Genomic DNA, 27,140 nt, shown 5'->3' with positions numbered 1-27,140 from the left:
CATTATCTTCCTCCGCCCATGAAGTCATTGAACTGAAGCCTCGTTGGCCACTGTCTGGATGGATTTGGGACCTCCCTCCGGCTCCTCTCCCTCTGCCCTGCAGCCCCCACCCCCACCGCCCAGATGCAGCCATGTCTCTGAGCTGCCCCACCCATCCCCTTCTCGGAGCTCCTTTGTCTGCGGGTGCCAAAGCGCTTCCTAGCTGGGCCTGCCCACGTCTGAACCAAGCGAGTGGATTTGGCAGTGAGGGTGGAAATGCCCCTTTGGGGGAGGGGGGTTGGAGACCCTGTAAACGCTAGGGCTTCTCTTGTGGGGCAATTTTTGCCCAGGGAAGAGGCTGCCCAGGTGCTGAGCCACAGGTTGGCAGATGGATGAGTCAGCTGCCCAGATGTTGGTCCCTGAGGGAGCCTGGGAGAGGGGCTGAAGCATTCACTCCTGCCTGGGGCCAGCAGGGAGATGGTGCTTCCCAGGGAGCCTTTGCGTGCTTCGTTGCAGGCGTTTCATGACTCAACTAGGGAACATCATCAGTGTTAGAAGGGAATGTTTTTTTTTGTGTGTGGACGAGGAGGAGGAGGAGGAGGAGGAGGAGGAGGAGGAGGAGGAGGAGGAGGAGGAAGGCTGTGGGGTCCTTGGTGCTCTCTGAGCTTGGTGGTTTTCCTACAGACGTTTCATGACATAACTAGGTACCATCATCAGTGCTAGAAGGGAATTGGGTTTGTGGAGTGGAGGAGGAGGAGGAGGGGAAGGGAAGGAGGAGGAAGAAGAAGAGGAGGAGGAGGAGGAAGAGGACTGTAGAGTCCTTGGTGCTCTCTGAGCTTTCTTGTTTTCTTGCAGACTTTTCATGACCCAACTAGGGAACATCATCAGTGCTAGAAGGAAGGAGGACGAGGAGGATAGTGGAGCCCTTGATGGTCTCTGCTTGGTTTTCTTGCAGGCGCTTCATGACCCAACTAAGCCATATGATCAATGCTAGAAGGGAATGGGGGTGTAAGGAGATTTTGCCATCAGAAGTTGTAGGTACTTTGTCTCTGGGGGGGTTTAAGAAGAGACAGGAGAGACCCTGGTCCAGAATGGTATAAAGTCTCCTGCCTGAGCAGGGGGTTGGACTAGAAGACCTCCAAGGTCCCTTCCTTCTGGCTCTATTCCGATTGAGGTGCTTTTGCCAAAAGGCAGCTGGACTTTCTGGGTTTCTTCCTTGAAAACGTTTCACTTCTCATCCAAGAAGCCTCTTCAGAACCGAAGAGCCGAAGAAGCTTCTTGGATGGGAAGCGAGATGTTTCCAAGGGGAAAAAAAAACCCAGGAAGTCCAGCTGCCCTTTGGGAGAAGAGAGCGGGGTACCTACTAGGCGCTTCCCCTGTCAGGGTTGGTGGGGCTTCTGGAGACCAAGCAATTGATTTGCTGAACAAGGGTGTCAGAAAGGCTCATAAAATGGGGCAAAACTCATTTAACAACGGTCTTGCTTAGCAACAGAAATCTTGTTCTCCATTGAGGTCATAAGTTGAGGACTGCCTGTCATGTAGAGGAAGGACCAGCTGACGTCCAGTTGGGAGGCGGCTTCTCTTCAGCCTTTCCTGAGTAAGTGCAGGTAGCCCCCGACGGTTGCTAAGTGAGTTGTGCCCCATTTCATGAGCTTTATTGCAATTGTTAAATGAATCCCTGCAGTCGTTAAGCTAGGTCATTAAGCGAATCTGGCTTCCCCATTGACTTCGCTTTTCAGAAGGTCAGAAAAATTGATCACGTGACCCCGGGACACGGCAACCGTCATATATACGAGTCAGTTGCCGAGCAGCTGAATTTCGATCACGTGACCTGCGGGCGGAGGCTGCAACGGTTGTAAGTGTGAAACATGGTCCTCAAAGCCACTTTTTTCAGTGCCATTGCAACTTTGAGCGGTCACTAAACGAATGAATGTAAGACGAGGACTCCCTGTTTAGGAAAAGGGGATGTGGGAGGCTGCAGCCGTCCTTTTGAAGCAGGGAGGCAGAAGGAAGGAAGGGGGAGCGAGGCTGTGACGCAGCAGCCAAGGGGGACAAAAGGGGCTTTTCTTTGCAGAGCCCACTTGCACCAATCCCCCCCCCAATTACCAGCCATGGGGCGCACTTGGAGGGAGGGGGGCGGCTGTGCCAGCAAGCCAGTATTAAAAGGGATTTGGCAAATTAAGCCGGTGCCAAGGTTGACTTTGTATCCGGAAGGCGAGACTTCAGATGTAATGAGTGTGGGAGAGTGAGACTAAGAGAGAGAACGAGCGAGAGCATGAGAAAGAGCAAGAAACAGAGAGAGAGAGAGAGAGAGAGAGAAGGAAAGGGAGTGAGTGAGTGACAGAGAAAGAGATAGACGGGAGAAGGAATGAAAAGAGAGGAGTGAGAGAGAAACAGCACGAGGAGAAAGGGAGAAAAGGAGTGAGAGAGAAAGCAAGAAACAGAGAGAAAAGAGAGAGAGAGAAGGAAAGGGGGTGAGTGAGTGACAGAGAAAGAGATAGATGAGAGAAAGAATGAGAAGTGAGAGAGCGAGAAACAACATGAGAAAGTGAGAAAAGGAGTGAGAGAGAAAGCGAGAAACAGAGAGAAGGAAAGGGAGTAAGAGAAAGAGTGAGAAAAAAGAATGAGGAAAAAGAAAGAGTGAGAAGTGAGAGAGAGAAAAAAAGAGAGGGAAGGATTGCGAGAGAGAAAGAGAAAGTGACAGAGAATGAGGAGAGAGAGTGAGAAAGAAAGAGTGAGAAACAGAGCACAAGAAAAAGAAGGAAAGAGAGTGAGAGATAGAGAGAGAAAAGAGCATGAGGAGAAAGAGAAGTGAGAGTAAAAGAGAGAGACTCTGAAAGAGGGGAGGGAGTGACAGAGGTAGAGAAAAGAATGAGAAGAGGGAAATGAGAGAGCGAGAAACAACATGAGAAAAAAGAGTGAGAAAAGGAGTGAGAAAAAAGAGAAACAGAGAGAAGGAAAGGGAATGAGAGAAAGAGTGAGAAAAAGAGAATGAGGAGAGAGAAGTGAGAGTGAGAAAGTAAGTGAGCGAGAGAATGAGGAGAAAAAAGGAGAAATGAAAGAGAGCATGGAAGTGTGGGTGAGAGAGAAAGAGTGAGTGTGAGAGAGACAGAGAAAGAAAGAAAGAGTGAGATACAGAAAGAGAGACTCTGGTGAGTCAAGTAGAGATGAGAGGGAAGTGATGGTCCTTCAAATAACAGGGAGGGAGCCACCATGGAGAAGGCCCCTCTCCTTGGTCCCACCACATGGACCTCCTTAGCAGAGGGGAGCCTCCCCCTTCTGGTGGGTCAGGTCGAGATGACAGGGAAGTGAGGGGGTCCTTGGTGCTCTCTGAGCTTGGTGGTTTTCTTGCAGGGGTTTCGTTTTTCATGGGCCGTGGGGGATGCCTTTGTAAGTACACTCCAGTGGAGAATTGGCTGGAGATGTCATGACGTTGGAAAGTGGATCTGTTCCACAAGGTTTCTTGCAAGGAGAAAATTCCCAAATCCGATTTTTAATTGCTCATTGCCTAAGCCCCTCAATCCCACAAGACGGGGACCTGTCTGCTAATGTCCCTTGGGTCCTCCACAGCAGGGGTCTCCAACCTTGGCAACGTTAAGCCTGAAGGACTTCAACTTCCAGAATTCCCCAGCGAAGTTGAAGTCCTTCAGGCTTAACGTTGCCAAGGTTGGAGACCCCTGCTCCAGAGGTTCACGCAACACAGTTGTAGTCCATTCTGGACAGGACCAGTGACCCTTGGATCCATGTCCCAACCATCAGGTGACCCCTCTCATGACTCCAGCTTGGGGGAAGGGGACTTTTTCAGAGCAGGATGGCAGCCTGAATTGTCCTCTGTCACCTTCATCAAGAGTTGGGTTGCTGGGATTGGGAAGGATTCGGCAACATCTGCTGCCATTCCAGCAAAACGGGATGTGCCAAACCTCCTCTTCTCCACGTTCTCCATCCAGATGTGACACACGCAGGCATCCAAGCTTAGCTGGCTCCGAGGCAGCTTCCTGCATGTGTCACAACTGGAGAACCTAGAGAGCGGGACACCTCCGATTTCGCTGGCACATCTGCAAACGTTGCAGAATCCTTGCCAGTCGGGGCCTGTGAGGCCCCCAGCAAGACGGAGACAGAAGGGGGAATAAAGAGATCAGTTCAGATTTGGGGCTCACAAGAAAAGCCAGGAAGGACTTCAGCTTTCCTTTCTCCCGCTCGCTCCGTGTTTGCCTGCTGCTTTCTCCAGAAAGGCGCAATTGTATTTATTCATTCGGCTTGCCTCCCCGTAAAGTCCCACTTACTCATGAAGCCTAGCCTGGAATGACTTATTAGTCATGACAGATAAATAGAAGCCACATCTCCGGAAGTGGGATTTATCAGCACACCAGCTCTGGGGGAGGGAAGGGGACGGAGAGGGACGACTGGTGATCTTACTAGCTGGTGCGGAGGCAGAAAACTGCTGTGAACCAACCGAGCTCTTCTATTAGTAGCTGAGCTGGCAACGAAGAGAGAATTGTTGTCAGGCTACAGTCAAGAGATCCCAAACAACATGGTTGTCATGCTAATTGGGGTTGTGTTTTTTTGGGGTGAGTTACAGGGAAGACGGGGGTGGGTTGGCCCTGCTTGCAGCCTCTTCCGAGGTCCCTTGCAGAAGGCAATAATAGAAGGCAATGGGATGAATGAGCTGGAAGGGACCTTGGAGGGAGGCATCTAATCCTCTTATCTTCGCTACCAGTTCGGTAGTGGGAATACGCGCGATGAAGTCAGGGTGGGTGGAGCCTCGCACAGCCGCCACTACCGGTTCGCCCCGAACTGACAGAATCCCACATCTGCTTGGAGGTCTTCTAATCCAGCCCCCCTGCTCAAGCAGGAGAACCTCTACTATTTCAGAGAAGAGACTGTCTCGAGTCTTCTTAAAAACACCCAGGGATGGAGCAGCCACGATTTCTGGAGGCAGGCTGTTCCGCTGGTTAATTGCCCCTCAAATATTGGAAGATGCTCTCAGGTCACCCCTAGTCTTTCTTTTCATGAAGCTAAACAAACCCAATAACTGCAACCATTCTTCGTATGCAATCAGTTGCTCTCTGGATGTTTTTAAGAAGAGATTGGGCAATGATTTTTTCTGGAATGGTAGAGGGTCTCTTGCTTCAGCAGGGGGTTGGACTAGAAGACCCCCAAGGTCCCTTCCAGTTCTGGTGTTCTCTTCATTAACCAGGGATGGAGCACCTACAACTTCTAGTGGCAAGCTGTTCCCTTGGTTAATTATCCTCACTATCAGGAAATTTTTCCTCAGTTCTAAGTTGCTTCTCTCCTTGATTAGTTTCCATCCATTCCTTCTTCTCCTGCCTTCAGGTGCTTTGGAGAATAATTTGACCCCCTCTTCTTACCGGAAGCCCCTCAAATACTGGGACACTGCTATCTCATCTCCACTAGTCCTTCTTTCCTTTAGAGTAGCCAAACCCAACTGTGTTGGGCAGGGGTGTCCAAACTTGGCAACTTTAAGACTTGTGGACTTCAACTCCCAGAATTCCCCAGCCAGCTCTGCTGGCTGGGGAATTCTGGAAGTTGAAGTCCACAAGTCTTAAAGTTGCCAGGTTTGGACACCCCTGGTGTTGGGCAACTTACAGAATCCAGAATAACAGAGTTGGAAGGGACCTCGGAGGTCTTCTAGTCCAACCCCCCAGAGAACCTATATGCTGTTTCAGAGAAGTGACTGTCTAGGCTCTTCTTAAAAGCCTCCAGGGATGGAGCACCCACAGCTTCTGAAGGCAACTTCCATTCCACTGGTTGATTGCTCCCACTGCCAGGAAATTTCCCTTTCGTTCTAGTTTTCTCCTTGATTCCTTCCCACCCATTGCTTCTTGTTCTGCCCTCGGGTGCTGCTTCCTCAGTTGGTCTCCCAGAGCTGAAGAGGGGTTGCTAGGGGAAATCAGGAGAGGTGGGATGGGGGCCAACAACCCTTTTCTCCTGCCCTTCATTCTTGGTGGTCTGTTCACTCAACAGGCTTAATCAGAGGAAGAGTCACTGGGGAGGAAGGCAGGCAGGCAGGCAGGGAGGGCATTAGCAATAGCCCTTAGACTTATATACCGCTTCCCAGTGGTTTCCAGCCCTCTCTAAGCGGTTTACAGAGTCAACCCCTTGCCCCCAACAATCTGGCTCCTGATTTTACCAACCTCAGAAGGATGGAAGGCGGAGTCAACCTGGAGCAAGTCAGGATCAAACTCCAGGCTGTGGGAATGGTGAGTTGGCCAGCAACACTGCCTTCTAACCACTTACGCCACCAGGAAGAAGACAGTCCTATGCCCAGAATGGAACATAGCATCTCCTGCTCAAGCAGTGGGTTGGGCTAGATGACCTCCAAGGTCCCTTCCACCTCTGTGAGTCTACATTCTCTTTAGCTGCAGCTGCAACAGGTGCAGCTCTCCCAATGTTCCTGAAGCTGCTAATTCTTGAGAGAAGCATTGGGGTCTTTGGGCCGTTTCCTCTTTTCTTCTGCTTTTTATTTTGAATCAGCAGCTCATTTGTAGTGGGAAAGAAGGACGGGATGTTTGAAGGCATCCTTTGCAGAAGCAAGATGTACATGGCCACTGTTGCAAAGGGGAAAACGCCACAACATGAAAAATACCAAGTGTAAAGCAGCCAGGAGTCCCTAGGGGAAAACACAAACTTGTGAAACATCTCTGTGAAAAACGGCTTGTCTGAATCTCTTGATGGATGAATGTTTAATAAACTGATCCTGGTATGAGCTTCTTCGGGCCAGGAAGAGACATCGGGGGCACCAGCAACTCAGCAGGGGGAGCCCCAGAGAGCTCATTTACCCCAGACTAACCCCACCCAGGGGGTTGTGTCAAAGGGGGGCTGCAGTCATCTTAGTCAAACCCCCCATTTTGCCTGCTTGGTCCTCCAAGGTCAAGAAGGCTACAAGGCAGAGCTGTTCCCTAAATTCACAGCACAAAGAGACTCGGGGAGATCCGACACTCCCTTCCACGAGGTCCTGTTTCCCAGACAGCCGGGCCACAGCGGCTCTCTTGAGTTTTTCATAGAATCTCTCTTCTCGGGAGTTGCCAGGGCTTTCGAATGGGGTCATCAGGATGGACCTCTTGGTTCTTCTGCTCATTTAAAGCAGGGATGCCCAACCTTGACAAGATTCGTACATTTAAAATCCCAGAATTCCCTCGCCAGCCATGGCTCCATCCATCCATCCATCCAAAGTATCTATCCATCCAACCATCCATTCCTCTCTCTCTCTTTATCTATCTATCTATCTATCTATCTATCTATCTATCTATCTATCTATCATCTATCTATTCTCTATCTATTCTCTATCTATCTATCTATCATCTATCTATTCTCTATCTATTATCTATCTATCTATCTATCTATCTATCTATCTATCTATCTATCTATCTATCTATCTAATCTTATCTATCCTATCTATCTATCTATCTATCTATCTATCTATCTATCTAATCTTATCTATCCTATCTATCCATCCATCCATCCATCCATCCATCCATCCATCCATCCATCCATCCATCCATCCATCCATCTATCTATCTATCTATCTATCTATCTATCTATCTATCTATCCAAAGTATCCATTCAACTATCCATGTCTCTCTCTCTCCTATCTAAAGAATCTATCCATCCAACCATCCATTATCTCTCTCTCTCTCATCTATGTCTGTCTGTCAGTCAGTCAGTCAGCTAGCTAGCATATCTATCCATCCATTCTCTCTATCTCTCTTGTATCCATCCATCCACCCAATTCTCCATCTATCTATCTATCTATCTATCTATCTATCTATCTATCTATCTATCTATCTATCTATCTATCTATCTATCTATCTCCCTACCTACCTACCTACCTACCTATCTATTATTATCTATCTATCTATCGATCTATCATATCTATCCACCGACCCACCCACTGTAGGAGAAAGAATGGCAGAGCCTGGAGGAGTTAGGGTCAAAAGAGGAACCAGCCTAGAATCTCTACGTAGCCACAAGCCGACTGAGCCCAACCTCCCTTAAATTCCATGGTCTCTGATCTAACTCCAAGCAGGTGCCCACCGTTAGTTGAGAAGATTCCTGGGCAGAGGCTTGTAGCAATAAATCCATTTAATTGGACCTGGTCTTTTGGGCCTGACAATAATGCATAATCCTGGGAAGTTATGGAAACACACCAAACTCTTGATGGGCGTATGAAACGCCGCTGTGCAATGTTGCTCGTAAAACTGGTTTAGATGTATCATTAATAATGGATTGGCGGACCTTGGTAACCCCTGCCCTTCTGCCCACCTCCATATTTTACCCATGGTTGTCTCCAACCCTCCAGCAATAATTCAGTGGTCTTTCTGTCCCATTCAGAACCACCTCCAAGGCTGTTTGCATGGGAGGACAAGGGGCAGTTGGGTGAGGCTCTCTGTCAGATTGTCAGTCATTGCACTGGCGTTCTGGGCTTCCTACCAACGTGGGCTGTGAGGGATGGGGGGCCAGGGGGGGCGGGGAAAGGCAGAATTAAACGTCTCAGTGGCTGCCACCTGACAAATGTGATGAATTGGTGCACAGCCTGGGCTGCCGGTGTGACAAACAGGCTGTTTCCTCCTTCAGGCTTCAGGAAGGCTGCAATTATTTCCAATTGCTGTGCAAATGAGTTTCTCAGATAGGACCACATGGGAATTTCCCCGTAGTTGTTCTTGTTTAATGGTCCTTCTAAAGAGCAGATCTTAAAGAGCAAGAAGCAAGGAGATCCACAGATTCCCAGGGCCTCAGCCAAAGTTTCCCCTCTGGTCTGATTGGTTGCGGAAGAAGATGACCAGCAGGTCCCTGCTCCCTTCTTTAGTGGCCAGTTAACCTTTATTTGGACCACGTGAGTTGGCCTGAGTTGACTTGAGCTGAGCTGAGCTGACTTGGGTTGGGTTGGGTTAACTTGGATTGAATTGAATTGAAGGAAAGGCACGTTGTAAAAGGGGCCATTTCCATTTAGGACTTTTGACTTGACTTGACTTGGGTTGGGTTGGGTTGGGTTGGGTTGGATTGACTTGGATTGGATTGGATTGAATTGCAGGGAAGGCATGATGTAAAAGGGGGCTATTTCCATGTAGGACTTGACTTGACTTTTGCTGGGTTGGGTTGATTTGGGTTGGATTGAATTGAATTGCAGGGGGGCACACTGTAAAGGGGGCTGTTTCCATGTAGGACTTTTGACTTGGGTTGGGTTGGGTTGGGTTGATTTGGGCTGGAATGAATTGAATGGCAGAGATGGCATTCTGTAAACTGAGCTGTTTCCATTTAGGACTTTTGACTTGACTTGGATTGAGTTGAGTTGAGTTGAATTGCAGGAAAGGCGCGCTGTAAAGGGGGCTGTTTCTATTTAGGACTTTATATAGTTGGGAAAGAGATCCTTCATTGAGCAGGGAGGGGGTTGGACTAGATGACCTTTGAGGTCAATCCCAGCTGTCAGGCATCTGTGATTCTGAGCAGGGGTTCTGGATGTCGGTAGCTTTTGGCGAAATAACAGCAATCTGCCTCCCAACAGAAGGAAGGGAAAGTGGATGCAGAAAAGCCTTGGAAAAGAGTTAGGAAAAAAAATACCAGTGTCACAGAATTCTGTGGCGTTAATGGGAAATGAAAAAAAAAAGGCAGTGAATTTTAAAAAATGCATCTCTGAGAATAATCACTACCAAAAAAAAGGAAAATACATATTGAGTATCGTGCACAGAGAGAGAGAGAAAGATAATTTCAAGGAATGTAGTCAAAGCGAACAAGGGCTGGTTTGTATTAAAGGAGAAAGAGAGAATGCACTTGATGGAAATACAGAATGGGTTTGGAGGTGGGGGCGGCAGGGCAGGGGCCTCCCCAGAATGGCTGCGTTTAAAATGCAAGAGAAAATCTGACTTGGGTTGAAGGCGAAGAGAGGAAATTGCAGGCACCTGCCCAGGTGTGGCCTGGAATAGAAATGAACATAGTTGATGTAGCCTGTGGGAGTTTCTCCATCATCCACTTGCCTCTTGAAAAAGCATCTTGGGGATTCTTGGCGCTAGCATCCATGTAAGAACTGATATATGAGACGTGAGAAGGTTGTAATCTGGGAGGGGGAATGGAATGTTGTCATGAGAAGTTGTTGGTTCACCGAATTTGGTCTCCAAGACCACCAGAGGTTGAGAAGATGTTGAATGAAATGGAGTTGTGGGAAGAGTCCGCAAAGTTTGGGATGTCCTGTGCGAAGAATATAGAATCCTAAAGCTGGAAGGAACCCCAGAGGTCTTCTAGTCCAACTCCCTGCTCAAGGCAGAAGACCGTATACCATTCCAGACCAATAGTTGTCCAATCTTTTGTTGGAAGCCTCCAGTGATGGAGGGCTTACATCATCTGGAGGCAGAATCTTCCAGGGTTTCATAGCTCTGATAGAGATTGAAAGGCCTCTGATCTGCCCCACCCTCTTTTTAGCCCCTTTCTGGCTCCATGCCCCTCCCCCTCCCCAGGATAAAGAAAGGCGCCAGAGGTGGAATCTACCTATGCGAGGGAGATCTTCCTTTCCAAATCTCACACCCATCTCTGGATCCAAGCCCAAATCAGGAACCTCACAAGCTGCACATCTGCAAAGGAAGGACACAGGTTAAAACCAGCACATACACGAATCGCATCCCTGAACTCAACCCAAGGACAAACCTCTTTGTTCTCCGGAATAAAAACGATCGTCCTTCCTCACAGTGTGTCTGGATTTCATTTTTATTTTATTTCTTCCTGCATCAACCATCTCTCACAACCAGGGAATTCCTCCTGGCTTTGAGTTTGGATCTCAGAATAAAGAATAACTGAGTTGGAAGGAAACCCAGAGGTCCTCTAGTCCAACCCCTGCTTAAGAAGGAGATCCTATAACCACGAGGGCAAACCCATGGCACAGGTGGCACACGAAGCCAGATCTGCTGGCACATGAGCCCTCAACCCCAGCACACATGTGCGTGCCGGCCAGCTGATTTCCGGCCTTCTGGAGTGCCACAGGAGGCTGTCCCCCCCTCCCCCCGCAAGGCTTCAGGACAGCCTCCAGAGCCTGGGAAGGGAGAAAAGCTGCCCAAGGGGCCTACCAGAACTTCAGCTTTCCTGGAGCCTGGCGAGGGCGAAAATGGGCCCCTCGGGCCCCTGGGAGGAAATGCCAAGCTCAGCTTGGAGGCAAGCAGTGTGGTGCGCATGGGGTGAGCAGTGTGCCTTATGGGTGCCAGCATGCATGCGCACTATCGCATGTGCCCGCTTTCATTTTTGGCACCCAACAAGAAAAAGGTTAGCCCTCCCTGCCCTGTACCATCTGGACCAATGGGTGTCCAGTCTCTTCTTGAAAACCTCCCAAAAAAACCCCTCTGGAGGGAAGCTGTTCCTCTGGTTAATTAGCAGAATAATAGAGTTGGGAGGGACCTTGGAGGTCCTCTAGTCCATCCCCCTGCTCAAGCAGGAGACTATTCTGGAGAAATGGTTGTCCAGTCTCTTCTTGAAGTGATGGAGCAGCCACAACGTCCGAGGGCAAAACCGACCACCGATTCCTTCTCCTCGCTGTCAGAAACCGGACTGGAGGGTGTCGATTATTGGTCCCTGAGAGGCCACTGAGAGACATTTGAAAGTGGGAGGGGGGAAAGGGCCTAATAGAGAGAACAAGCATGAATTATGGAATATTTGGAAGGGAACGTAGCAGAGTCGAAATTCGGTGGCTGGATCAAAAAGACGAGTGCATGGCAGGAGAAAGATAGGGATGCAAATAAGAGAACTATTTAGCGGATTATTCATGCCTGCGACAGGCGGGTGTGGGAGGGGGGCTGGTCATTTCCTATATTTGTGGCTGGGCTGATGGAAATGGAGAGAGGAGACTTCAGGGGGGAGCTGGCTGGGGACGGGGGTTTACATGCTCCCCTGAAAGAAACCCAGAGGATTTGCATTGAACATTTGATAGTTTGCCTGTTGCGAGGAAGGGCTGGGGATTTAGAAAGATCAAAGGACAGGCAGTCCTCGATTTACGACCACGAAGGAGCCCAGGATTTAGGTTGCTAAGCGAGACATTTGTTAAGGGAGCTTGGCTCCATCTTACAACTGTCTCACCAGAGTTGTTCAGTGATTCACTGCGGTTGATCAGTCAGTAGCCCCGTTGTTACTACTATGGAGAGCGTTTCTACAGGTACAGGAGTCCTCGACTTACGACCACCATTGGGCCCAAGGTTTCTGTTCCTGAGTGAGGCCGTTATTACGTGACTTTTGTGCCCCTTTACGTCCTTTCTTGCCACAGTTGTTAAGTGAATCGCTGCAGTTGTTAAGTCAGGAACACGGTTGTTAAGTGAATCTGGTTGACTTTGCTGGTCAGAAGGTCGCAAAAGGAGACCACGTGACCCCGGGGCATGTCAACCGTCATAAGTACAAGTCGGTTGCCAAGCGTCCAAATTTTGATCACGTGACCTGGGGGGGGGATGCTGCAGCGGTCATAAGTGTGAAAAATGGTCGTAGGTCTCTTTTCTCAGTGCTGTTGTGACTGCATACGGCCACTAAGTGAACTGTTGTAAGTTGAGGACTCCCTGCAGTGGCGAACGTCATGGAAAACAGAAGAGAGACTGGCAGGTTGGACAGGAATGGCCAAAAAATACAAGCAGCCTTCAACTTACAACGGTTCTCTTAGTGACAATTCAACGTTGCACCAGCATGGAAAAAAGTGACCTATGACTGTTTTTCACACTTACGACCATTGCAGCATCCCCAGGGTTACCTGATCAGAATTCAGCAGCTTCGCAACTGACTCATACTTATGACCATTGCTTTGTCCCAAGGGTCACGTCGTCCCCTTTTATGACCTTCTGACAAGCAGAGTCAATGGGGTAGCTGGATTCACTTAACAACCGTGTTCTTAGCAACTGCAGCAATTCACTTAACAACTGTAGTAAGGAAGGCCATTAAATGGAGCAGAAGAACACTCTTGCTTAGCAGTGGAAATGTTGGGCTCGATTGTGGTCGTAACTCCAGGTCTATCTGTATCGTTGTGTACAGATAATCCTCGATTTAACAACCGTGTTTGGGAACAGAATCTCCGTTGCTAAGCGAGATCATTGTTGTGAGTCGATCCCAATTTTGCAACTTTTTTTTGCCACCGTTGTTAAGCGAATCCCTGCAGTTGTAAGTGATGTCGCAGAGTTGTTAAGTGAATCAGGCTGGCCTCCTTGTTTTCATGTGCCGCAAGTGGCGACCCTGGGATTCATCGTAAATACATGCTGGTTGCCACGCACCTGAATTTTGATCAGATGACCGTGAGAACGGTCATAAGTGAGAGGACTGGACATGCCACATTTTTTTTCAGAGCAGTTGTAACTTCGTTAAACATAAGCAATCGGTTTGTTCCTTTTTGTAACTCCACTAAATGCTCTTTAAGGCCGAAAGCAAACATGGTGAAAGCATAGAAGTTCTGAAGGCAGGTTGGCTTCCAAGCCTTAACCGTATCCCACAATTCTCCTTTTGGGTGGAAAAATCTCTTTACAATCCTGGCCGTAAATCTAGTTTTTGAAGATCAGCCACAATAACCTGACAGGGTTATTGCGGAAAGGAAATGAAGCTTGGGCAAAGCGTTGCAACCTCTGGCAGAGGAATAAGGAAGAAAAGCCATTCCTGCTTTCCCCTAAACCTTTTTATGCAAACACTCTCCCAATATCTGTTACCGGCAATTCTGTGAAAAGCTGGCACTGTCTACAATGCCTCGGAAATCCATAGGATGCCTGGCGTTTCTTTAGGCGAAATAGGAAACGTCTGTGTTATTTTAATATGTTCTATATATTTCCCTAGGCATTGTAAACTTTACCTAGGCATTACACAGAATAACAGGAACCACTAAGTATGGGAAGAGAGTTGTGAAAAGACATATATTAATTTTGGCAGCTGCCAAAAGAGCCAATGCAATCCCAGGCTGCATCAACAGAGGGATAGAATCAAGATCACATGAAGTCTTAGTATCGCTTTATAATCCCTTGGTAAGACTACACTTGGAATACGGCATCCAGTTTTGGTCACTGTGATGTAAAAAAGATGTGGAGACTCTAGAAAGAGTGCAGAGAAGAGCAACAAAGAGGATTAGGGGACTGGAGGCTAAAACATGAAGAACGGTTGCAGGAACTGGGCATGTCTAGTTTGATGAAAAGAAGGACTAGGGGAGACAGGATATTTGAGGGGCTGCCACAAAGAAGAGGGGGGGGGGGGTCCCACCTATTCTCCAAAGCACCAGAAGGCAGGAGAAGAAGCAACGAATGGAAACCAATCAAGGAGAGAAGCAACTTAGAACTTAGGAGAAACTTCCTGACAGTGAAGACAATTAACCCGTGGAATGGCTTCCTTCCAGAAGTTGTGAAGGCTCCATCACTGGAGGCTTTCAAGAAGAGATTGGACAGCCATTTGGCTGAAATGTTATACGGTTTTCTGCTTGGGCAAGGGGTTGGACTAGAAGATCTCTAAGGCCCCTTCCAACTCTGGTATTCTGTTATCCTCTCTGGGAAGGCTTCATCTGGGGTGACCGATGCATTTCTCTTGACAGATAGCCCCAGTTTTCCAGGAGAAGGACCCAGAAGACGCAGAGCGTGGAGAAGCTGAGAAGAATTGGATGCGCCTCTTCACCCAGGCCCTGCGATTGAAGACATCCAAGCGGTGAGTGTTCAGATGCTACCTGGTGATGTTCCTTTGTCTACGATGTGGGTTATTTCCAAGTCTGGTCGCCTCTGGACCTTGTTTTGGGCACCCTCCAGCTGTTCCTTGACAGGGGAGCTGTTACTGGCAAGGTCTCTCAAGCCGGAGGGCTGCCAAGAGCAGCCAAGAGGAACTCTACTGAGTGTTGAGTTGACGTTGAATGCCTCTATGCACACCGAGGTTGGAGAGGTTTCTGCCAGGCTACGATGCCTCCTCGGGTCCTCTGAAGTCTGCATTTAACTGCTCAAATCTTTCTCTGCCCGTGTGGCTTTTCAGCAAGACAGAAAGAGCAAAATTGGTCTTGCTTACACAAAGCATTTCCAGGTTTTCTATCGTTCTCACCGTCTTTTCCAGCTGGGCTGCAAAGGATGGGAATTGTATACCCTTATTTTTTGAAAAAGACCAGTTGAGTAGACACGTCGTTGCCAGGACTTGACAGAATTTAATATTATTCCCCATTCCTGGGGGGATTCTGGATGGCTTTTTCGTGCTGACGGAGGCTGCCAAGCATACATTTTGGAGTTGGCACTGGGAAAGCGGGCATATCCAATACCTTGTTTTTCGTCGGATGAAGTGAATCTGTTTTTGCTCATCCTTGGGATGAGGGTGAAGTGACGTCATGAGTGGCATGGGCTGTTGACTCACCACGGCCATGCCATTATCCAATTCCAGGGGATGATCTCACTGGGTGCTGCCGGTGGATCTCGTGAGCAGGCTGACTCATCCCAAGTTCTCAAGGGGCTCCATTTGCAGCCACCTCTGGACACGATTTGAGCTCTCCCCCTTTTTTGATGCTGGAATGTCAAACTCCCATCTCAAGTCAGCTTAACACAGGCAGGAAATCTTTCCTCAAATCTTGTCTTTTTTTTTAAAGGGGGCAAGGGAAGGGGGGGAATAACACTTCAGACAGTTGTGATGGAAAGGCTGTGGTTACGGGATTCGAACTGGGGCATGAATTATTATTATTATTATTATTAGGGGGGAGCAGGTTTCAGTCTAAAGTAAGTTTTAGTTATGGCTGGTTTGTGATTTATTTATTGGACGTTTCTCTCAACAAGGGACCGTGGCTTTGTATGTTTCTTCGATGCTCCTGGGAGAGGAATTAAAATGTTCTGAATATTTCATATTTCATTTGGACCATAAAAATGCCGCCTTACTGTAGGAATGTTGGATTGTTCTTTTCTTATGGGCCGCTTTAGCCAGCAGAGAATATAAGAGCTGGAAGGGACCTTGGAGGTCCTCTAGTCCAACCCCTTGTTCAAGCAGGAGATCCTAGACCATTTCAGACAAATGTCTGTCCAGGCTCTTCTTCAAAAATTCCAGGGTTGGAGCACCCACAACTTCTGGGGGCAGCCTTGTTTGGGTGCAAGGTTCTGGGTGGCATGTGGCCTGGAGTTTAAGATGTTGTGGAGAGGGGGATGCAAGGGAGAAGCATGGACCTTGGTCTTCAGGCCACCACAGCAAGAGAGACCTGTGATGGGGAAGGTCCATCTCCATTTATTTTATTTATTTATTTATTTATTACTTGAACTTATTAGTCGCCCCCTCTCCCCACAGGGACTCGGGGCGACGTACAAAAGTATTATATAGCGTACAGAGGAGGTAAAAATAAATAAATAAGTTACAATACCTAAAAAAGTTAAAACCCCAGTGAAATTAACCCTTAAAAACTAAAATTACCAATTAAAAATGCCCTGGGCTGGAGAGGTTGTAGTATTATGCCAGGTCAGCTAGTCGAAACAGGTAGGTTTTCAGCTTCATACGGAAGGAGTGAAGGTCAGTTGTTGTCCTGATACTTCAGCACCAAGCTGGAAAGGGTGGAAAGCTGGAAGTTCTCCTTAGAGCAGAGGTGTTAAACCTTGGCAGCTGTAAGACCTATGGACTTCAACTCCCAGAATCCCTTCCTTCCTTCCTCTTTCCTTTTCTTTCTCTCTTTCTCTTTTTTTCTTTTTCTCTTTTCTCTCTTTCTCCTATTCTCTCCTTCCTTCCTTTCTCTTTTACTTTCTTTTTTCTCTCTCTTTCTCCGTCTTTCTTTTCTTTCTCTCTCTTTCTCTTTCTTTTCTCTTTCTTTCTCTCTCCCATTCTTCCTTCCTCCCTCCCTCTTTCTTTCTTTCTTTCTTTCTTTCTTTCTTTCTTTCTTTCTTTCTTTTTCCTGTCTGCCTGCCTTTCTTCTCTCTTTTTTCTCCAATCAGGTGCTTTGACTATAGATAGTCATTACAATGATTTCTTTAGTAACCGTTCAAAGTTATGGGAACTTTGAAAAAGTGACATGACCAATCAACCATGGCAAAAAAGAAGTACAATTGAGCACAACTCCCTTATCAGACATTCTGTTCCCAACTGTGGCCATAAACTCAAGGACCACTGGTCATGCCAACTGCCCTGCTTTTGAGGGAAGTCATATCCCAAAGGTGCTTTTTCCAAAAGGTAACTGGACTTTCTTGGGGTTTTTCCCCCCTTTGAAAATGTTTTGCTTCTCCTCTAAGCAGCTTCATCAGGTCTCCTTGGGGCAGTGCTTCTCAACCTTGGCGACTTTAAGTCCTGTTGATGAATTCTGGGAGTTGAAGCCCACAGGACTTAAAGTCGCCAAGGCTGAGGAGCACTGCCTTGGGGCAATTGTGACCTGGGTGACTGAGGGCATCCTTAGGCCTTCAGAGTGAGTTCATAGCTGTCCCTCATTTCTCTGAGCACCTTCAGGTGTTCTTGGACGTTTCCAGGGCTCACTAGCTTTGTTTTTACATTTAAAAGACAATCAGACGGACACCAGTTTCTCCCTTGCAATTTTTCCCCTCTTGCTCCTCGCAAACGTCTGCTGGCGTCCTCCCCGCTTGCCTTTCATCATGTCAAGCCCAATCTTCCCTGATCCTCTTGTTTTCACAGCACACACAACTCTGCTAACAATGGCAATTACACGCTGCCTAGAAGGAAACAGCCGTCATAAAGGGATCCGGAGGGACAAAATTAAGGCCTTCTAATATGCCGAGCCAAATTAACGTTGGGAAATTAGTCATGTGTCTCGTCGGAGATCTGACAAACGTCTCTTGCGCTAATGGAGAGGCTCGGCTGGATTTGTGGCCCGGAGCGGAAAAAAGGAGGAGGGGGGGGGCTTCGAGGGTCTTTCTCACCACTGCTAACGTTTCATCCCATGCCACTCTGTCTGTCGGTGGAGGGGCTCCAGCCAGGAGCAAGAAGGTCAGCAGAAGTTGGATCTAAACTCTCTTTGATCCAGCGGTCTAAGCAGGGGTCAACTAACTCATGAATACCGCAGTCACTTCCATTCCTGTTCCCCCTAGTAAGAGTCACAGGCGTTGTTTTGCTTTCTGGAATAAATGGTTGGGCTCCTGGGGACTTTGTTCCTTCTTCTTTTAGATTTATCCTTCCCTGCCAGGATCCCAAAAGTAAGAAAGACACGCTGTGGTTCTTCTAAGCAGATTCCTTCAATGTTCCTCGCCTACAGACAGAATCTTGCCAGACTAAAGCATGCAAACATCCCCATAAGGCAATACTTCTGGGGACTGTTAGGGAGGAGCCACCCTCACCCACTTTCTCCCACACAAATTTCTCCATCCCTGTCAGGCTCCCAAAACCAAGAAAGGCACGTTGAGGTTCTCCTAAGCAGATTCCTTCATCGTTCCTCGCCTTCAGACAGAATTTTGTGAGACTAAAACAGTCCGCTTGCGTTCTTAAAGATACACTCTGGCAACTATTAGGGAGGAACCGTCTTCACCCTCTTTCTCTGACATAAATTATCTGAGTTGAATTGTCTTTTGCTCCTCTGAAATGCAAGTTCTGCCTTCTGAAAATCTGAAGAAGGGAGGGGAAGGGAGGGAGGGAGGGAGGGAAGGAGAAGGGAGGGAGCTTCCAAAACCAAGAAAGACACATTGTGATTCTTCCTAGGAAATTTCTTTATTGTTCCTCACCCAAGACAGAATCTTGCCCAAATAAAGCATGCTAACACCTCCATGAGGCACATACTCTGGGAACTATTAGGGAGGAACCGTCTTCACCCTCTTTCTCTGATGTAAATTATCTGAGTTGAATTGTCTTTTGCTCCTCTAGAATGCAGGCTCTGCCTCCTGGAAATCTGGAGAAGGGAGGGGAAGAGAGGAAGGAAGGAAGGAAGGAAGGAAGGAAGGAAGGAAGGAAGGAAGGAAGGAAGGAAGGAAGGAAGGTTCCAAAACCAAGAAAGACACATTGTGATTCTTCCTAGGAAATTTCTTTATTGTTCCTCACCCAAGACAGAATCTTGCCCAAATAAAGCATGCTAACACCTCCATGAGGCACATACTCTGGGAACTATAAGGAAGGAGCCGCCTTCACCCTCTTTCTCTCACACAAACTATTTGAACTGAGTTGTCTCTTGCTCCTCTGCAATACATCGTCTCTGACAGATGATGTGTTGGGAGACCAACCCTTAAGGAATTCTCTAGCATGTTTGGATTTGGTAGTAATGCTATGCATAAATTATTATTTTTTTAAAAAAGTCTTTCCTTATGAATTGAAGAAGGTACCTGGCCTGGTGACATGTTTGTGGGAAAATAGTCCTGCTGAAAGAGCCCTGAACTCCATTATTGAATAGCAGACAATGCAGAAGATAGTTAGATCAGGGCTCTCCAACCTTGGCAACTTTATGACTTGTGGACTTCGACTCCCAGAATTCCTCAGTCTTCAGACTTGTGGACTTCAACTCCCAGAATTCCTCAACCAGCATGGCTGATTGAGGAATTCTGGGAGTCAAAGTCCACAAATCTTAAGAGTGAAGAATTCTGGGAATTAAAGTCCACAAGTGGTAAAGTTACTAGGTTTTGGGACCCCTGATTTAGATGGACTTTGGGAGGTAGGGCAGTTTCCAGTGAACTGTGGCTGTGAGGGAGGGAGCTCGCCCCTTCCTCTTCGGTGGAGGGAAAGCTCCAGCTGTGTGTGTGTCTGTGTGTGTGTGTGTGTGTGTGTGTGTGTGATTAGTGCCCAAGAGCGCCTGGGGGCTGAGATGGAGGCGGCTGAGTTCCTGTGCCCCCTCCTCCCTTTGGCGGCCGTCAGTTGGGCAGCTCCAGCCTTTTGCAGAGTTTTAAATGCAAGCTAATGGGGTGTTTAATGGCTGATGCCTACCCCAAGGCCCTGGGGTGGGTGGGGGTGGGTGGGGGGCGCAGGGATGATTTAAACCGTGCTTAATAGAGCAAGTGATCCGGTCTGCCCGAGACATAAATATACTGCAGCCTTTCCCGCTCCTTCTCCCGGCCCTGGGCAAAGTGGGCAGCTGTGGTCGGCTGCAACGGTTGCCCGGCCTGCCAGAAACGATGGCGGGGGGGGGGGGGGGATGAAAAAAATGGGACCCTGCTGGAAAATGAAAAAAAGATACAAATAAAAAATAGGACCCCATCAGAAAGAGGGCAGGAAAGCTGCTTTCCCAGAGGAGAGGAAGGAAACATTCTTCCTGAGAGCAGGGCACTACATTCCCCATCATCCTCAGCGTCCCTTCTTAGCCCCCCCCTTCCACCCAGATGACGTGCCAGTCCCCCCGAGGACTCTTCTTCGCGGCCTGCGTGGGTGAGGTTTGCCAACGCTCAGAACGGAAAAAAGGAATTGCAGGAAAAAGGGGTTGCCTCTGAACTCAATTTTGCAGGAGGGGAAACAGGGAGCGGGGGAGAAGGCCTCCCGCTGGGCGATGCATTATGGGTTGGGTGGCAGCCAAGAGGGTCAGGATGCTGGTTCCAGAGGAGGCTTTGGAAAAGGGCAGAGCAGCCCCCGAGGTGGGCGTTTCGGGTGCTGCTTCTTAGCTCCTGGCTGGAAGATAGTGGCTTCCTTTCATAGCGGGGGATGGGTATACAGGCTGGCATGGGGTGGGTGTAACCTCTGGATCTGGCACCGGCTGTGGTTCTTCGGTGCCAGTAAAGCAGCCAGTCACTTTTTATGGGAGATAGGGAGAGAAAGGAAGGAGGGAAGGACGGAAGGAAGGAAAGAAAGAGAAAGAAAGAAGGGAGGGAGGAATGGGAAGGAAGGAGAAAGAAGAAAAAGAGAGAAAAAGAAAAAGAAAAAAGGAAGGAGAGAAAAAGAAAGGAAAAGCAAAGAAAGGAAGGAAGGAGGGAGGGAATAGGATGGGAATGAGGAAGGAAGGAAGGAAGGAAGGAAGGAAGGAAGGAAGGAAGGAAGGAAGGAAGGAAGGAAGGAAGGAAGGAAGGAAGGAGTTCCCTTTACCATGAAGCTAGCACATCCACCATAGCAGAGGCAGAGAGATGATCTTGGTTGTCCTCACTTGCCACAGAAGTGCCAGGAGGGCCCTGAGTTTGGCAGGATCCCAATTCTGGGCTTCTAATCTTTGCCCACTGCTTCTCCACCTTGGCAACTTTTAAGATGTACGGACTTCAACTCCCAGAACTCCCCAGCCAGCCATCTAAAAGCCGCCAACATGGGGAAACACTACTTTGAGGGGTGAGGGACTCCTTTGGAGTGTGGAGAGCCTGTGGTGGGCACTCACCCAAATTGCCCCCCCCCCATGCTGAGTGTGGCCAGACCCCGAAAGGCAGGTGCGAAGAACCAGCAGGACTCCGTCTGGTTTCTGGGCATGGAAAGCGAAGCCTTGACTACAAACTATCTAGCATTTGGAAGTTCTTGGGGTGCTCCTGGGGGATTCTTGGAAAGAGAGAGAACGGGGAGGGTCTTCCGGTCGACTGCAACATGCCAGCCATTTAGATTTTAAAAGAGTTTTGGACTGAAGAGCCAGCAACCCTGGTGGTGCCAGAGAGTTTGTGCCCGGGCATTCTGTGGGGAAGCCTGCACAATGGACGGGAAGTTCTCCTTCTCAAGATGAAAGAAGAATTCACCAATGGAATAATTGCTTTCCAGGGATGGGGGGGGGGCTCCATCAGGGGGAGTCCTAGCAGACAGTCCCTTAAATAGGAGCCAGCCGTGGGCAGCAGCTGCCAAAAAAGCCAACACAGTTCTAGGCTGCATCAACAGAGGGATAGAATCAAGATCACGTGAAGGGTTAATACCACTTTATAATGCCTTATTAAGGCCACACTTGGAATACGGCATTCAGTTTTGGTCGCCACGATGTAGAAAAGATGTGGAGACTCTAGAAAGAGTGCAGAGAAGAGCAACAAAGAGGATTAGGGGACTGGAGACTAAAACATATGAAGAACAGTTGCAGGAACTGGGTATGTCTAGTTGAATGAAAAGAAGGACTGGGGAGACATGATAGCAGTCTTCCAATATCTCAGGGGTTGCCACAAAGAAGAGGGAGTCAAACTATTCTCCAAGGCACCTGAGGGTAGAACAAGAAGCAATGGGTGGAAACTAATCAAGGAGAGAAGCAACTGAGAACTGAGGAGAAATTTGTTCCAAGAAGGGATGGATAGATGGATGGATGGATGGATGAACAGAAGGAGGGAGGGAGGGATGGAATGATGGACAGAAGGAGAGATGGATGGAAGGAAGGAAGGATGGACAGATGGAAGGAGGGAGGGATGGATGGACAGAAGGAGGGATGGATGGCACAATCACTCACATTTGACAAATAATATTACTGGCCAGTTGTAGAATGGAGGGGAGGATGGTGACTCCCACCACCCCAAAACCGAGGCAGATCTTGCGCAGAGCTGAAGTTCTCCTCCTGAGGAGGGGCAACCAGCAAAATGTGATATATGTGGACAGTGTATGTGTGTGTGTGTTTGTGTGTGTGTGTAACTTGGAGGCTTTCCAGCTCAGCAGAGGCTAATCCGGCTTAACGCCAAGCCGCAGGGGGGCTTTGGGAAGGGGTCCCGTTTCATGCACTGGGACTTGCAGGGAAAGAATAGGACCAGGCAGGGATCAAAAGGGATCGCAGCAGGACGAGGCCAGGAGGAGATGCGCTGGATTTAAGGCCGGGTGGGGGGTGGGGGGGCTGTGTGTCAGAATCACAGGGGTGGTTCTACTGTGTGCTGGGATGGTGCTTACCTTGGGCATGGCTAAGGCATTGACCCTCCCTCAAGCCTCACCCTTCCTTCCCAGGGCTCTGAAAGGCCTCTCCTCCATCCCAGTTTCTCTACCTTCGGTCGCCAAGATGCAAAAAAGATGCTGAGACTCTGGAAAGAGAGCAGAGAAGAGCAGCCAGGATGATGAGGGGACTGGAGGCTAAAACATACAATGAACGGCTGCAGGAACTGGGCATGGCTGGTCTAGGGAAGAGAAGGGCCAGGGGAGACAGGAGAGCAGCCTTCCAGTATCCTCTGAGAAGAAGAGGGAGTCAAGCTATTCTCCAAGGCACCTGAGGGCAGGACAAGAAGCAATGGGTGGAAACTAATCAAGGAGAGAAGCAACTTAGAACTAAGGAGAAATTTCCTGACAGTTAGAACAATTCATCAGTGGAACAGAAGTTGCCTCCAGAAGTTGTGGGTGCTCCATCACTGGAGGCTTTTAAGAGATTGGATGGCCATTGGTCTAAAATGGTATATGATCTTCTGCCTGAGCATGGAGGATGAACTAGACAACCTCCGTGGTCCCTTCCAACTCTTGTTATTCTGGCAATTAATCAGTGGAACAACTTTCCTCCAGAGGTTGTGAGTGCTCCATCACTGGAAGTTTTGAAGAAGAGATTGGACAACCATTTGTCTGTAATGATATAGGATCCCCTGCTTGAATAGGGGGTTGGACTAGAAGACCTCCAAGGTTCCTTCCAACTTTTGTTATTCTGTTGTTCTGATCTTCCTGCCCAAAATTCCTGAGTGACCAATGAGGTGCCCTTCCAATGATGAGGGTCATCTTGGATAGCAGAGAACCACTGAAGACTTGCTTACTTGTAGCTCATCCAGCAGGCAGGACTCAAAGAAAAACATGCTAGTCCACACTGTTTCTCATTCTAGAAAGAGACACCCAGGTGGAAGGAATAGAAAGCTAGAAATCTGGACCCCGTTTCCAAAGGTCTTCTCATGCCCACCAAGGATGGCGCTGGGGTGGCCTGGGGTTCAACTGTAGCAGCAGGAGTCGCGCATAGAGACAGCCGAGATCCTGGGGTGATTCTTGGCCGTGCTGGACTTTCAGAAGACGCTAAAATCCAATTTCCAAAGCAAACGAATTAACTGTTCTGAGTTCGCCAGACCTCTTTCTCTCCGGGTGTCTACCTTCTGAACATAAATAAATATTTACAGCCATGGGAATTAAGTTTGGTGCATTTAGTAAATCCAGCAAATCGAAATTTAGCCACGCTACAGATGTGCCTTCATTATCTTACTCTTCCTTCCTTTGCGGTACATAAATCACTCTTTCGCTAAGACTATTCGCACCCCAAGATTTCTGGATCAAGGCTTCCTGTGTTGGGGATCCATCCAGTTTTCTGAAGGAAAGTCCCCCATAAACTGTTCACAAATGCCTGGGAGTCCACAGCTTAGTTGAGTAGAGGGTGAAATCCAGCAGGTTCTGACAGGTTCTGGAGAACCAGTAGCAGAAATTTTGAATAGTTTGACAAATGCCACCTGTGGCTGGCCCCAGAGTGGGGAGGGAATGGGGATTGCGCAATAGCCTTCCCCTGCCACGCCCATCAAGCCACGCCCACAGAACCGGTAGTAAAAAAATTTGAATTTCACCCCTGGTTGTGTAGTTGGGATTTTATGAGATTCAGGTGCAACATCCTTTTGTCATTAGTGTGGCACACACACACACATACCCTTCGGCTGGAGCTGATGGTCACACCTGGGAACTCTTGAGGGTGTGCTTGTTAAAAAAAGAGGGAGATGCGCGGCTCTTGAAGTCCCAAGTAAGTTAAAACAAACCAGTCAAAGTTGACGTTCGCCTTATAGCTGAAGTCCAGGAGGCCACCTAGACCAGGGGTGTCAAACTCGATTTCACTGAAGGACGCATCAGACTTGTGTTTGACCTTGGAGGGCTGGGGTGGGCGTGGCCAGGGTGGACGTGACCAGCTCAATGTCACTCATGTCGGGGGCACCTGTGGTGGCCGAGCACTCAGCCAGCAAAAATGGTTCTGGAGCTCCGTTTTCGACTGGGACCGCCTCCTGCATCCCTCTGCCAGTGTAAACGGAGCTTGGGACGGTCACGCACAGCCCTCGCAAGCTCCGTTTTCAGCTGCAACAGCCTCCTGCAACTCTGGGCCAGCAAAAACGGAGCTCTGTTTTCACTGACAGAGGCACTGTGGGTCAGTCCTTCACTGTTTCCAGGGCAGCCCAGTGGGCCAGATCTGAGCACCCCGCAGGGTGGATCCGGCCCCCGGGCCTTGAGTTTGACACACCTGGCCAAGACCTAGATCAGCGATGGCGAACCTTTTTTGGCTCGCGTGCCACAAGTGGGGGGAGCGCAGGGGGTCGTGTGCAGATGTGCAGCACCCATAATGCAATGTACGACCCCCCAGTGTGCATCCGCGCACAACAGGCGCGACCCCCCCATTTTTACATGCTTTTTTCGCCCTCCCCAGGCTCCAGAGGCTTTATAGGAGCCTGGGGAGGGCGAAAAGAGCCTCCCCCGCCCCCCCGGAGGCCCTCCGGAGGCTTCCCTGAAGCCTTTAGAGCATTTAGGTCGTTTTAAGTGTTCTGAAGGCTTCAGGGACCGTCCGGAGGCTTCCCTGACGCCTTCAGAATGCTTAAAACAACCCAAAGGCGTCAGGGAATCCTCCGGATGGTCCCTGAAGCCTTTGGAGGGCCTCCGGGGGAGCGGGGGGCTCTTTTCGCCCTCCCCAGGCTCCTATAAAGCCTCTGGAGCCTGGGGAGGGTGAAACAATGGCTTTTAAAAACAGTGAACTCAGGTGGCCAGCGCATTCATGCGCGCAGTCCGGCTGACAGGGCAGGTGCCTCGCATGCCCTGAGAAATGGCTCCGCGTGCCACCTGTGACACGCGTGCCATAGGTTCGCCATCACTGACCTAGATGGAAGGGAACTATGGGCCCTGCCTCATCTGCCAATAATCCTGGCTGAACTGTGGAAGATGGTGAAGTCACAGGTTGGACACCATTGTCTCCCTTGTGCCATCTTTCACCTAGCATTGAGACCTGAATGTTGGTTTGTTTCAGAAGCAGAACCGTTGAGGGCTGGAGAACCACGTTGAGTAAGGGGAATGGAGCCCATTGAGTTGCAACATGGAACCGAGCACTTTCTGAGGCTTGCCCGTAAGTCCCCTCTGGCAAGGATTGCGCAAAGAAGGCTGGCCCAGTTCTCGGCCTCAGTGGCTGCTGCATGCAGTAGGGCAGTGTGGTGGAATGTCATCTGGATTCCTGGGAAGGGAGGGGCTGCTTACCCGAGGGCAAAGAGAAGCTTGGCTTCTGTGAGGGAAAGAGAGTAAAGACAGCTCCTCCTTAATAGTTCCCGGAGTATAATTATACAGGTCTTCGACTTACAACCCTTCTTTTTGTGACCCTTCGAAGTAAGCAACAACACGGGGAAGAAATGACTTACAGCCGTTTTTCATACTTGCAGACTTCCAGTGATCAAAATTGGGATGTTTGGCAACTGACTCATATTTATGACGGTTGTAGTGTCCCAGGGTCACATGATCCCATTTTGCGAACTTCTGACAAGCAAAATCATTGGGGGAGCCAAGTTCACTTAACAACCTTGTTACTCACTTAACAACTGCAGTGATTTGCTGGATAACGGTGGCAAGAAAGGTTGTAAAATGAGGCAAAACGTAACTTAACAACTGTCTAACTTAGCCAAAGAAATTTTGGGCTCAGTTGTGGTTGTAACTCAAGGAAAACCTGTAGTGATGCAGATCTTTGCTTTAATCAGGCAAGATTCTGTCTACGAGCAAAAAGCAGTAATGGAAACTACTCGGAAGTAACTCCATGTGTCATTCATGATTCTTGGGTGACCCTTTTCTCTACCGGGTGGTGTCACCTCCATGATGATTCGAGCCCCTCCCCCCTCCTGCTCACCCCCTATTCTTTTGATATTTGGGCAATGAGAAAAAAAACCCACATCGGTTGTCATGCAAGGTTGATGTTCTCTGTGGTTTTTATTAACTCAACTTACCAAGGCTGGGCTCTACGTTGCTGAGGGTTATTTGCAACCGACGTGGTTAATAAGCCTGGTGAAATAAATAGAAATAACAGTAATTAACTGTTAGCCGAATTAAGTTTAACTTTACGTCTGCCTTGTATCTCGTCATATTGTTTTTTATTGGTAGGTTTTATATATAGCCAGTTCTTTTTATGGCTTATATTTTATATTTTATGTTTTCTGCTGCTGTATTTATTAAGCCACCACGAAGGTTTTATATGTAGAAAAGCCGGCTAGGAACCAAGTGGATCTTAAAAACTGACCCTGTGTTGGATTTCTGAACCCCGGCGGGGCCCTTTTCAAAAGCAGATTCCTTGGAGTCTTTATAATGCCAAATTAACTGGGCAAGTTCTGCAAAGGGGCCATTCCCCCCAAAACAGAGGCTGTTGGATGCTAGGCCCAAAAAAGGATCAAGAGACGACTGGACACATTTATGGACCAGAAATTAGCATCCCCTATAATTGCAGGGTGGACTCTGGACAACTGAGTGGAGCTGAGTGTTTT

The 27,140-nt window shown here is 48.7% G+C and overlaps 1 protein-coding gene across 1 annotated transcript in view; it reads left to right on the top strand.

Annotated features, from left to right (window-relative positions):
* CNTFR (ciliary neurotrophic factor receptor) overlaps window positions 1-27,140 on the top strand; it is a 320,677-nt gene that overhangs the window by 68,915 nt on the left and 224,622 nt on the right. Inside the window, exon 2 of the mRNA XM_081942085.1 lies at window positions 14,513-14,622. The gene's annotated coding sequence lies outside the window, so the exon portion shown is untranslated. The remainder of the gene's footprint in view (window positions 1-14,512; window positions 14,623-27,140) is intronic.

This window comes from Natrix helvetica (assembly GCF_964273705.1).
Source record: "Natrix helvetica genome assembly, chromosome: 2".
NCBI classification, from domain to species: domain Eukaryota; kingdom Metazoa; phylum Chordata; class Lepidosauria; order Squamata; family Natricidae; genus Natrix; species Natrix helvetica.
Note: the sequence above shows the minus strand (reverse complement) of the source record. Positions and strands in the feature narration are given on the sequence as shown.